The sequence below is a fragment of the Syngnathus scovelli genome, chromosome 10 (genome assembly GCF_024217435.2).
Source record: "Syngnathus scovelli strain Florida chromosome 10, RoL_Ssco_1.2, whole genome shotgun sequence".
NCBI lineage: Eukaryota > Metazoa > Chordata > Actinopteri > Syngnathiformes > Syngnathidae > Syngnathus > Syngnathus scovelli.
The window spans coordinates 13,045,652-13,057,487 of NC_090856.1; the positions used below are offsets into that span (position 1 = coordinate 13,045,652).

Genomic DNA, 11,836 nt, shown 5'->3' on the forward strand with positions numbered 1-11,836 from the left:
CATCCGGCGTCTCAGTGCAACGTCAACACTGTTTACAGTGGGGATGGCGTGCTGCTGACCTCGACTCGGGACGTCGTGAGTCGGTGGGGAGAATACTTCGAAGACCTCCTCAATTCCACCTACACGCCTTCCATTGAGGAAGCAGGGCCTGGAGACTCTGAGGCGGATTCTCCAATCTCTGGGGTCGAAGTCACTGAGGTAGTTAAAAAACTCCTCGGTGGCAAGGCCCCGGGGGTGGATGCGATCCGCCCGGAGTTCTTAAAGGCTCTGGATGTTGTGGGGCTGTCATGGCTGACACGCCTCTACAACGTTGGGTGGACATCGGGGACAGTGCCTCTGGATTGGCAGACTGGGGTGGTGGTTCCCCTCTTTAAGAAGGGGGACCAGAGGGTGTGTTCCAATTACAGGGGAATCACACTCCTCAGCCTCACTGGTAAGGTCTATTCAGGGGTGCTGGAGAGGAGGGTCCGTCGGGAGGTCGAACCTCGGATTCAGGAGGAGCAGTGTGGCTTTCGTCCTGGCCGTGGAACAGTGGACCAGCTCTACACCCTCAGCAGGATCCTCGAGGGTGCATGGGAGTTCGCCCAACCAGTCCACATGTGTTTTGTGGACTTGGAGAAGGCGTTCGACCGTGTCCCTCGGGAGGTTCTGTGGAGGGTGCTTCGGGAGTACGGGGTGCCGAGCCAACTGATAAGGGCGGTTCGGTCCCTGTATCACCGATGCCAGAGTCTGGTCCGCATTTCCGGCAGTAAGTCGGATTCGTTCCCAGTGAGGGTTGGACTCCGCCAAGGCTGCCCTTTGTCACCGATTCTGTTCATAATTTTTATGGACAGAATTTCTAGGCGCAGCCGAGGCGTTGAGGGGGTCCGGTTTGGGGACCTCAGCATCGCGTCTCTGCTTTTTGCAGATGACGTGGTGCTGTTGGCTTCTTCAGGCCGTGATCTCCAACTCTCGCTGGAACGGTTCGCAGCCGAGTGTGAAGCGGTCGGGATGAGGGTGAGCACCTCCAAATCCGAGTCCATGGTCCTTGATCGGAAAAGGGTGGAATGCCCTCTCCGGATCGGGGGTGAGATCCTGCCCCAAGTGGAGGAGTTCAAGTATCTTGGAGTCTTGTTCACGAGTGAGGGGAGGATGGAGCGTGAGATCGACAGGCGGATTGGTGCAGCGTCGGCAGTAATGCGGACCCTGTACCGGTCCGTTGTGGTGAAGAGAGAGCTGAGCCAAAAGGCAAAGCTCTCAATTTACCGGTCGATTTACGCTCCTACCCTCACCTATGGTCACGAGCCATGGGTCGTGACCGAAAGAACGAGATCTCGGATACAAGCGGCCGAAATGAGTTTTCTCCGCAGGATGCCCGGGCTCTCCCTTAGAGATAGGGTGAGAAGCTCGGTCATCCGGGAGAGACTCGGAGTAGAGTCGCTACTCCTCCACGTTGAGAGGAGCCAGATGAGGTGGCTCGGGCATCTTATCAGGATGCCTCCTGGACGCCTCCCTGGGGAGGTGTTCCGGGCATGTCCCACCGGTAGGAGACCCCGGGGACGACCCAGGACGCGCTGGAGAGACTATGTCTCTCAGCTGGCCTGGGAACACCTTGGGATCCCCCGGGAAGAGCTGGATGAAGTGGCTGGGGAGAGGGAAGTCTGGGAGTCCCTCCTAAAGCTGCTGCCCCCGCGACGCGACCCCGGATAAGCGGAAGAAGATGGATGGATGGATGGATGGATGTTAGATTGCTGGGGGATGTGTTGAAATGCTGGTGTGTTGTCATCAATAACATCTATTTCGTGATCAATTATAACAGAGCAGTTGTTAGGCTGAAATGTCGGTGGAACGTCGTCAATAGCAACCGGCGATGAATCGACAGTGTTAGCGGTCGACGGGTCAACCAGAGGCTGCGTATTTAGATTTTGGATAATGTTTAGCAACTGGACAGGAATGTCAGGACTGATCCGCCCGTTGCTGTCATTAGCCTGGTTGTTTAATTCTGCTATCATGTTTAGCAATTGTGCCGGGATTTGTGTAGGACTCTGTCCACCCTCATTCAGACTTTGATTGTTCAATTCATCTATGACAGCTTGTAAATGGGTAAGAATAGCAGGACTGTCTGGTCTTTCCCCCTCTAACAAAGCCGTGCTCACATTGTTGAGCAAATCTGTTATTTGACTCATAGACGTATTGTTAACGTTTGATAAATCTAGCTCTGGTGTGTCACTTCTTTGGCTTGTTTCGCTAAATGGTAGCAAATCTATTTCATCAATGTTTGCTAAGAAATCTGACTCCGTTGACGTAAGGTTTGAATGATCCATTATATTTTCTTTTACAAAACAGAACAGAAACAACACAAACCTATTTTGATTCGGCTAAATCTGTAAGGATACGAACAATCTTAAAACATTCTTGTAACCGTCTTTTGTAGATACAGTTACCACGGCACTTTACAGGCCCCCTGCTGGCGCGTGTTGTAGAAGGGCTGCCCCCTCCTCCTCCTCTTCCTCTCTCTCTGTGCCTCCGTGTCACGACGCTCACCTGCAAGTTAATCCTTTATAATACCGAAAATAGGACGTCGGACGATAGCATACAAAGAGAGAAAAAATATAAGGAATACCTCCAACTTTGTTTGTCGACTCTTGATGATGATTCAAACCCTCGTATGTAGATAGAGCTTCAACTAACTCTGTGTCCGTCGATGTTCCCTGTCGGTCGGCGTGGGATGCAATTGGATTGGTTTCAACGGTCGCACGTGACTCTGAGGCGTTTGGTCTAGCTGGCTCTGTCATTTCCACTGCTCCAATATGGCGGTCGAAGGCAGCTTGTGTCGGACGATTGTTTTTCCAAGTGGTCGCGGCCACGAGATTTGTTACATACATAAAATAAAATCATCAACTACTAACATTTATATAAACTATCGTAGATGCACTATTGACTCACCGTAGTCTGATTGTGTTAGGTAAACGTCGCTAAAGTCGTCGTCAAAAGATGCGTGGACATCGGCAAGAGCGATGATGTCTGCAAATATTATATAAACATTACATATTGTTTTATAAAATAACCGCAGTGTATTATTATTATTATTATTATTATTATTATTTGTTATTATTATTATTATTATCGTTATTATTACGAGAAAAGTAGTAAAATGACTTACCTTTAACCATTCTCGAAACAGCTTTTGACGCGCTTCGACTCCGTTGCTCAGAGCGATGGCTTGTCTTCTCAAAAATGAGCGCTGGTTATTCGCACTAGACCAACTTCAAATTCTGCGGGGATAAGACCACGCCTATGGGATCACGTGTCGCGAGAAATCGGATAACTTTGGCCGCATGCTGATGACGCATCAAAGGCTCTAGCTCATCAGATATCTTTGGCACCAATAATGCCAGCTCCACTATTGTTTGTCAAATTACATGCGCCAACACCTTGATTTTTTTATCTTTCAGATACCTTTGGCACCATGCTGATGACACTTCAATGATTTTCTCAACAAAAACCCCTTGATCCTCTAAACTATTGTTTGGAGAATTGCATGCGTCTCGCTTTCAGATAACTTTGGCTAAACTATTGTTTCTCAAATTACATGCGACTCTCTTCCAGACAACTTTGGCACCAATAATGACGACTCTCGTTACCCCCCGCACTCTCTAGCTAAATAGAGCCCTATTTATTTATCAGGAACCATATGTTCAGTTGGACAGTGCCGTAAGGACAGTTTACCGTTGGTAACATTGGACCGAATAAAGTGGTATTTAATGTCCACATTTTTGCATTGCTGTCTTAACAGGATCCTTTGCTAATGCAATCATGCCTTGATTGTCTTCAAAAACTACAAGTAGCATATACACATGCTTATCAATACCATCTAGCAGTTGTGTGAGGTATAGACACTCTTGGATATTTGCTGCCAGAACAATATACTCTCTGCCTCACAAGTAGACAGTGCTACAGTTGGCTGTCTTTTTGTCTTCCATGACACAAAAGTACCACCCTGAGAGAGTTACACAATAACCAGTTGTACTACATCGATCTACATCACTAGCCCAGTTTGCATCACTGTAGGCTTGTATACCTAGGTTTTCATTACTCTTTTGGTAGCATACCTTCTTGTCACTGGTACCCCTTAAATATGTTTAACTGTACAAAAATGTTCAGCAGTAGGTTGATTAAAATACGGTGACAGTTTACTTACAATAAAACTCAAATCAGGTCTTGTACATACAGTTAAATAAATAACTGCTTCTCTGTACATTGAAACATCACGCAGTAATGCAGTGTAGTTCAGTTTTTGTTCACATGGTGCTGATCTTGGTTTTCAGTCTTTCATATTAAACCTTTCTAAAATGTTCTCAACATATTTAGCTTGAGACATTGTTACACAGTTACTGGTTTGCTCAAAATCAATGCCCAAGAAATGTTTCAGTTTGCCCAAGTCCTTCATTTTGAACCTAAATGTCAGCATATCTTTTGTGACCTTTATAGCTTCTTCATTACTTGCTGCAATTAACAGGTCATCAACCCATATTATTACAATGACTTTCTAATGTTCTGTTTCTCTTGTATAAACACAATGGTCAGCTTGGTTTTGGGCAAAATAGTTTTGTGTCAAAGAATCCTGCAAAAACTTATTCCAATTTCTGCCTGATTGTTTTAGCCCATATAATGACTTTTCTATTTTGTAGACCAACTTCCTGTCTGTTTGAGATCTCTCCTCATACCCTTCTGGTTGTTCCATGTAGATTTCACAGTCTATGGGTGTGTTTAAATAGGCAGTTTTCACATCCATTTGGTGTAAAATCAAATTTTCTTGCGCTGCCTTCTGCATCAATACTCTAACACTGGTCATGTTAGCTGTTGGAGAAAATGTCTCCCCATAATCTACACCCATCTTTTGGTTATATCGTTTTGCAACATATCAGGTCTTATACTTCTCAGATCCATCGACATCTGTTTTAATGGTATAGACCCATCTACCCCCCCTGCTTTCTTGCCCTCTGGGAAATTGGTCAAGGTAAATGTGTTGTTTTCTTTAAGTGAATGAATTTCTTCATTCATGGCTTTAACCCACTCTTTGGCCTTATCTGAGGCTATAGCTTCTGCAAATGACACAGGTATGTTACACATGACACAATAACAATAATCAATGTTACTCTGGACTTGATCAGTCTCATCATAATCAGACACATGTAGACACCCTGCAATCTGTCTATCTGTCTGGCTTCCTTCTCACTCTGGAAGGGTAACGCCTACCATCAGGTTCACATTTCATCTCAACTCTTTCTGATTGTGGTTGGTGGTGGCTAACTTCAGGTTTTTGTTATCTTAACACAAGATTTGGACTTCTTGGTCTGGTTTCTACAGGGTCATCATCCTCAGATGTGACATTAGTTTGTGGTTGTTGTTCTACACCTGATTTTGCCACAAACTTCACCAATCTGTGCTTTTGCACTTTCTAACTGACAAGGAAATATACAATGTATGTAGGACTGGTTTTATCATACCCAATAAAAACATATTTTTCACATCTTGGATCATGTTAGGGTTTTCCAGGTTATCTTTATCGTAGGATTATGTTGGAATGTAGACTATAATGATTAACCAATCTTGTCTTGCTCTCACAATGCAGTAAAATGAAGTGGTTGCTTCCTCTGCTTGAGTGACCAGCTGCAGAGGAAGCAATCAAAGTTGTTCTGTTTCCCACAACAGTGTAAAACACCCCCTGCTCTGATCTTATCCGAGGCCGGGGGTTCACCAAACCTGTCCACTCTCACCCCCACTCTGTTCCTCCTAATAAATATGCCCTTGCAGGAAGGAGACTTTGAGATTTCATTCCTTGAGCGAGTGAACTAAAAGTGTCTAAAAGGACTTGCTTGTCTCCCGTGTGGTTCTTGCAAAATAAGTTGGAGTGAGCAAATCTCTAACAGATCAAGTTTTCTCTTTTCTTGTTTATAGGCATAACACTCGGAACCAAACCTCTGCATTCTAGACAAATTCGGTCTTCTTCCTGTCAACATCTGGATGGCTGTCTGCCCTGTTCTTTTGTTGAGACACCTGTTCCTAATCACAGCAGCAGTTTGGACTGCATAGGTCCATAGTTGTTTCGGCAAACCACTATCAATGAGCATGTCCCTTGCCTTTTCAAAAAGTGTTCGGCAATTGCGTTCAGCAGTACTATTTTGATGAGGAGAGTATGGTGCTGATGTCTGATGTTTAATCAAATTTTTAGTGAGCAAAGTCTGGTAATTTATGGGGCTACATCTGCCAGACACCTTTCTGTTGCTTGAACAGTGTCACTTTTGTTCTTTAAGAAATATACAAACACAGTACTGGAAAAATCATCAGTAAATGAAACTGCATATCTGTAACCCTCTCTAGACTCTGGCTGGATTGGCCCTGCCAAATCTGTGTGAACTAGCTCTAGAGGGATCTTAGCGCTCACATCAGGATCTTTGTTTCTGGTTTGGAAAAACGTCCCTTTGGTACACACTTCACAATGTTGAGGTCTGTTCATCCACCCCTTAATTTTCATGCCATCAACGACATTTTATAACTTCTGACTGTCATTATAGTGGCAATGCCCCAGTATCTCATGCCACGTCTGAACATCATGACACCCTTTACATTGGTCATCATCACAATCATCGTTATCATCATCATTTACTGTGTGCAAATAATATAGTGTATCATGTACGTGAATGGGAAATTTGGTACCGTCTTGGTAGATGCGAACGTTCTTCTCCTTGAAGACCACAGTGGCTCCACTGGCAGTAGCTGCTTTCACGGATAGAATGTCTTGTGGATAGGATGGAATGTACAGCGCCTGCCTGAGCGTTGCGTTCAGGTGTCTACTTCTGCTGTCGATCAGGCAGACTTCTGCATCGCCTTGGCGCTCCGCGACGCCCTTGCACCGCGTGCCGTCCACTAGCTCCACGCAGTGTGTCTCGGCCTGGAACCCGTCATCAAACCGCTTGAACTTTGCCTGGTCTGTGATGATGTGCGAGGTCGCCGTTGGCTCTCGATCGTCGCTCTTCGGACACAAAGTATGGCAGCGGACCAAGAGGTTTGTACGGCTTCGTGCACCAACTGCACCCTTCTCTTAGAGAGGTTGTCTCTGCTAGAGGGTCGTGTTAGAGCAGAATAGTGCGATAACAGTAGTTGTGGCGGACACAGACGCGGGCTGTAGTCAGCCCGCTAGCCCAGTTAGCATTAGCCCCAAGCGGCTTGCTAATCGCGATGAGCCAGGTAAGACGCATAGCCGTCCAAAGTCATCTCGGTCTACTGGCCCTCACACTTTGGTCATAGGTGAAACATTACGCTTAAAAATCCAGCCACAGTAATGTGTATTCCTGGGGGCAGAGCACCCGACATAGAAGCTTAGGGAGCTGACTCGCAATAGGCCTAGTCAACAGCGTAGTTCCACCAACACTAGCTACTCGGACATAGTGATACACGTCGGCTCCAATGATGTTAGGATGAGTCAATCAGAGATCACAAAGAAAAACATAGCGAGGACTTGTGATCTTGCCAGAAAGATGAGTCGGCATCGAGTATTTGTCTCTGGCCCGCTGCCTGGGAGAGGCACTGATGAGAGTGTTAGTAGATTAGTCTCCCTTAATCGATGGATGGCTGGGTTCTGTAAAAAGCAGGGACTGTATTTTATAGATAACTGGTCCTCCTGGGGCCGCCCTGACCTGCTGAGGAAGGACGGCCTTCACCGTGACCGTGAAGGCGCCTTCACTCTTTCTAGGAATATAGTTTACTGTTTGAGCCACTCATGACAGGTCACTTTAGAGCAGGCCAGGGCACAGGTGATTGGACCACCTGTGAGGATGGGTTTGGAGTCTGTTAAGTTAAAGTTAACTAGCGCTAGGCTAGACTTTCAGCATACACATAGCTCCTCGTGTGGACTAGAGCGCGACAGTTTGAATAGTGCTACAGTACACATAAACACACTTTCTACTGGCGTAGTAGACAAATCCAATCACTCCGTCCCGATCAGTCTTGATGATGAAACGGTGCCTGTTTTAGATAACTTCACGTGTATCAAATATTCACCATCAAATTCCCACGGTCGTTTCATCCCACCGCGCTAATAAACTTTTGAGAGATGATGTTAGGCCTAGAGAACACAATTTTACTCGCATCCCGTTTAAAAATCCTTCGATAGATACGCACCCTGATCGACCGATTACACTTAAACTCGGTTTTATGAATATTAGATCGCTTCATACGAAAGCAGTTCTCGTTAATGACCTTATCACGGAACATAATCTAAACGTTTTTGGTCTTTGCGAGACCTGGTTAAAACCTAATGAACTGCTGCCACTTAACGAGGCCTCACCTCCAAATTTTGTGAGCTCGCATGTGGCGCGTCCTCGAAAAAAGGGTGGGGGTGTCGCCCTCATCTTAAATTCTGAGCTTAGATTTAGGCCTCGCTCAATTCACGTATTTAAAACATTTGAAGTTCTCATTGTGCGATCCACTGCTTTACCGTCATTCTATCTTGCTGTTATTTACCGTCCACCCGGGGCTTACTCTGGCTTCCTGGATGAATTTTCAGAATTTGTGGCTGATCTAGTGACAAATGCAGATAATGTTAGGGTTTTTCAGATTATCCTTATCGTATGATTATGTTGGAATGCAACCGGTAATAAATAACCTACCTTGTCCCATCCTCCACAAGGTCGTAAAACATCCCCTGATATGTTTTGACTAGAGCACAAGGGCTTCCTATTCAGCCTGCTCTTCCCCCCACTCTGTTTCTCTTAATAAATATGTCCTTGCAGTTGGGAGACTTCAGACCTCCATTCGAACATCGCTGCACGCACAGCGACGAATGGACTCTCCACCTGCAGGTGTCCAAAAGGACTTACTTGTCTCCCGTGTGGTTCTTGCAAAATAAGTTGGAGTGAGCGAATCTCTAACATCTTGGTGCCGAAACCCGGGATCCCTCATACCCGCTATCTGTCTGACGAAGAAGGACGTGCTGCATTGTCGACAAGCCAGCGTCCATTAGGAGGACCTGGAGAAGAAAGTCCTGGGAAGAGAATTCTTCGCTGGGCCAGCATTTTAGGTCTGCCTTCGTCTGACAGAGGTGGATTGACGGGACCCGGCAGTGCAACGAACCAGGGGACAAGTAAGTTAAAGGCCTGAAGTTGTGTGATTGTGTTGTTGTGAAACGCGTAAAAAGCCACAGGTGCACGAGAGATACGGCTTTGGTTTGTCCGAGCTATGAGATACGGCTTTGGTTTGTCCGAGCTATGAGATACGGCTTTGGTTTATCCGAGCTATGAGATACGGCTTTGGTTTGTCCGAGCTATGAGATACGGCTTTGGTTTGTCCGAGCTATGAGGCCTAAAAAAGCGCTGGAGTTTGTGTGATTGAGTGTGTGACTGGTAGGATAAATTGACTAAATAGCAGTTCTAGCGTTGATCCACGGCAATAAAACAGGCTAGTAATCTGTTGAAAGGTCAATTTAAACCTGCATTGAGGATCCTCAAAGAAAAAAAAAAATGAAAAAAAAAAATTGTAAAACCTTAAACTACTAAAATTAAGATGGGAAATAAGAACGGTAAATCTCTTGCTCTGCTCTTCTTTGAGATGAGAAGTTCATGGCGAGTAGATTTCTTAATTGTATGCAATACATGCTGAAGTGGAAGAAGCTGTATGGAATACAAGGAAATTTGAAATGTGGAAGAAGTGGTAGAAGTGCTAGAGTGTGGTTGAAATCTTCACAAAGAGATGAAAACGAATTCAAGAGACAAAAGCTAGAAAGATGAAAACTGATGAGGTCACAAGTGTTTGTCAGGCCAGGAGACAATAAGGCCCCTGTGAGCAGGTGCAAGGCCGCAGCTCAAGCCGCGGCTCAAGCAAAGGGGCAAGAGGAGCTTCCGCTCATATGCAAATCATGTATCAAAATTTAAAAGATCTGGAACCTCTCCCATATGACAGCAAAACATGTCATTGTCAGGTTATCGAAAATCTTTTTAGATTGTTAGAGCTCCTGTCCATACAAGAAGTATGACAATGCTGTTTGTATGCCCAAATTACAAATGACTAGAGATCAAATTCTGTTACACTAAAGTTAAACTATGCGAATCAAGTGGTAAAGAAATACAACTTGCTTCTAGAAGATAAATAAATAAAATTAGAATGTGCTGTCCTCGTGTGCATGGGAGGGACCAGGAAATGGCCAGCCTGTGACGAATCATTGGTGCTGGGACCTACCTTCCGCACGCGAGAGCTGTGCATGTGTGTGCGTATGTGTTAAAGTTAAAGTCCCAAATTGATGAAGATTGGCTAAACTTTTAGTATAAAGAAATGTGCTAGACTGTTGTCTATTCAATTTACACCGCAGAACAGAAAGAATTTTGGCAGATAAAAATGAGAGGAAAAGAGAGAAATCTGTTTGCGAGCAGAAACTAATCCACACTAGTGCATGTTAAGTGTCGAGCCCACATGAGAAATTCGAAGAAAAAAAAAACGACAGAACATGCTTTCAGGAATTGGAAGAAGCTAAATTGTGAATTTAAGATTTTGCAATGCTACATTTAATAGGAATAATTGATTGGTTGTGTTATAAGATTATACAAAATTCTAAATGCAAGCTAAATCTGAGAGATTGACATCTTCAAATTTAAAAACAAAGAAAAAATTCAGGTTAATTTGCCACTTGTTTGTTTCAGTTAAGTTTTTTTTTGAATTGGTGGATTGTTCTACCAGGAAACCTGAGTTGAAAATGATATATGAATGTTGTGTGGTGAGCTTGGATGAATTGGGACCAATGTGATAGGAAGAATCCTTTTTGGAGACTGTGTGAGATGCATATGATGAGCATTGATGAATGATTGCCTGAATGAAAGGTTGAATGGTTGAAGTCGTTGGCGACTACTATAGAAAATTAGTAGAGCGACTTTGATGAAAGAGTGATTTTGAGCAGGTTGAATGCTAAAAAGAAAACGTAGCTTTTGGATTGATAATTAACTAGAGAAAAATCTGGAGAACCAGTAACACATGTAGAAGATGTGTGAACTGAGAAATTAAGAAGCGTTTTGGAAAGAAAGTCAAATTAAATGATGATGAAATCATATGTAGTAAATGATTCTCTAAATCATACAATTGAGTAAAATAAAACATACATTTTGATTTGTATTCAAATTTCTAAGATTCTTGTGATAAACAATGAGGAAACGATTGAAAAGTAACTAAAGAAACTGCAAGAAAGTGAAAATGTCTAATCATTTGCTAGCTGAGTCGCTCCCCATTCGGGGAGGCCATCCATTTACTTGCTAAGCTAGTTGTGAAAACAGTCCAATTGCCACGAAAAGTAGCTATATGCACGTGTGCAGTACACACACACACGAGACTGATAAGGTGTCAAGAGGTAACAAGCTTGCAGACAGAACCACAAAGCTGCAGCCCAAAAGACACTTCAAATTTTATATACACAAGAAGCAGATTAAATCACTGAAACATTTTTAAAGATGTGCAGCGACAAAGTCCATTGAGTGAAATTCAATTATGGACGAAAAAAGGGGCAAGATTAGAGAATGGCATCTACAAATGACCTACCCTACCAAAGAACCTATGCAAATGGGCAGCAATATTGAGCCATGGTGCGTGTCACATGGCTCAAGAGGAGGGATAGTGGGGCAAGTCAGTCAGCTTTATACAACATATGGATTTGATTCATATTGAAAACATTTTCAAAACAAAATAAACATTATTTTTTTTATAGAGCTTGTTTCAACAAAAACAAAAACACTGAATGCCTGCAATTTAAAAGATCAATTTGACCTTTGCAGGATGATCTGCTGTGTCGGATCTGGACTGCCATGAAAGTATGATG

At 44.0% G+C, this 11,836-nt stretch overlaps 1 long non-coding RNA gene across 1 annotated transcript; it reads right to left on the minus strand.

The window, feature by feature from the left end:
• Positions 1–1,244: 1,244 nt before the first annotated feature.
• Positions 1,245–3,057, minus strand: LOC137840704 (uncharacterized). Its single transcript, XR_011087624.1, has 3 exons — positions 2,926–3,057; positions 2,603–2,806; positions 1,245–2,523 (listed from the first exon to the last, which is right to left on the minus strand). It is a non-coding gene; the product is annotated as an uncharacterized lncRNA (long non-coding RNA).
• Between the last annotated feature and the right edge of the window lie 8,779 nt (positions 3,058–11,836).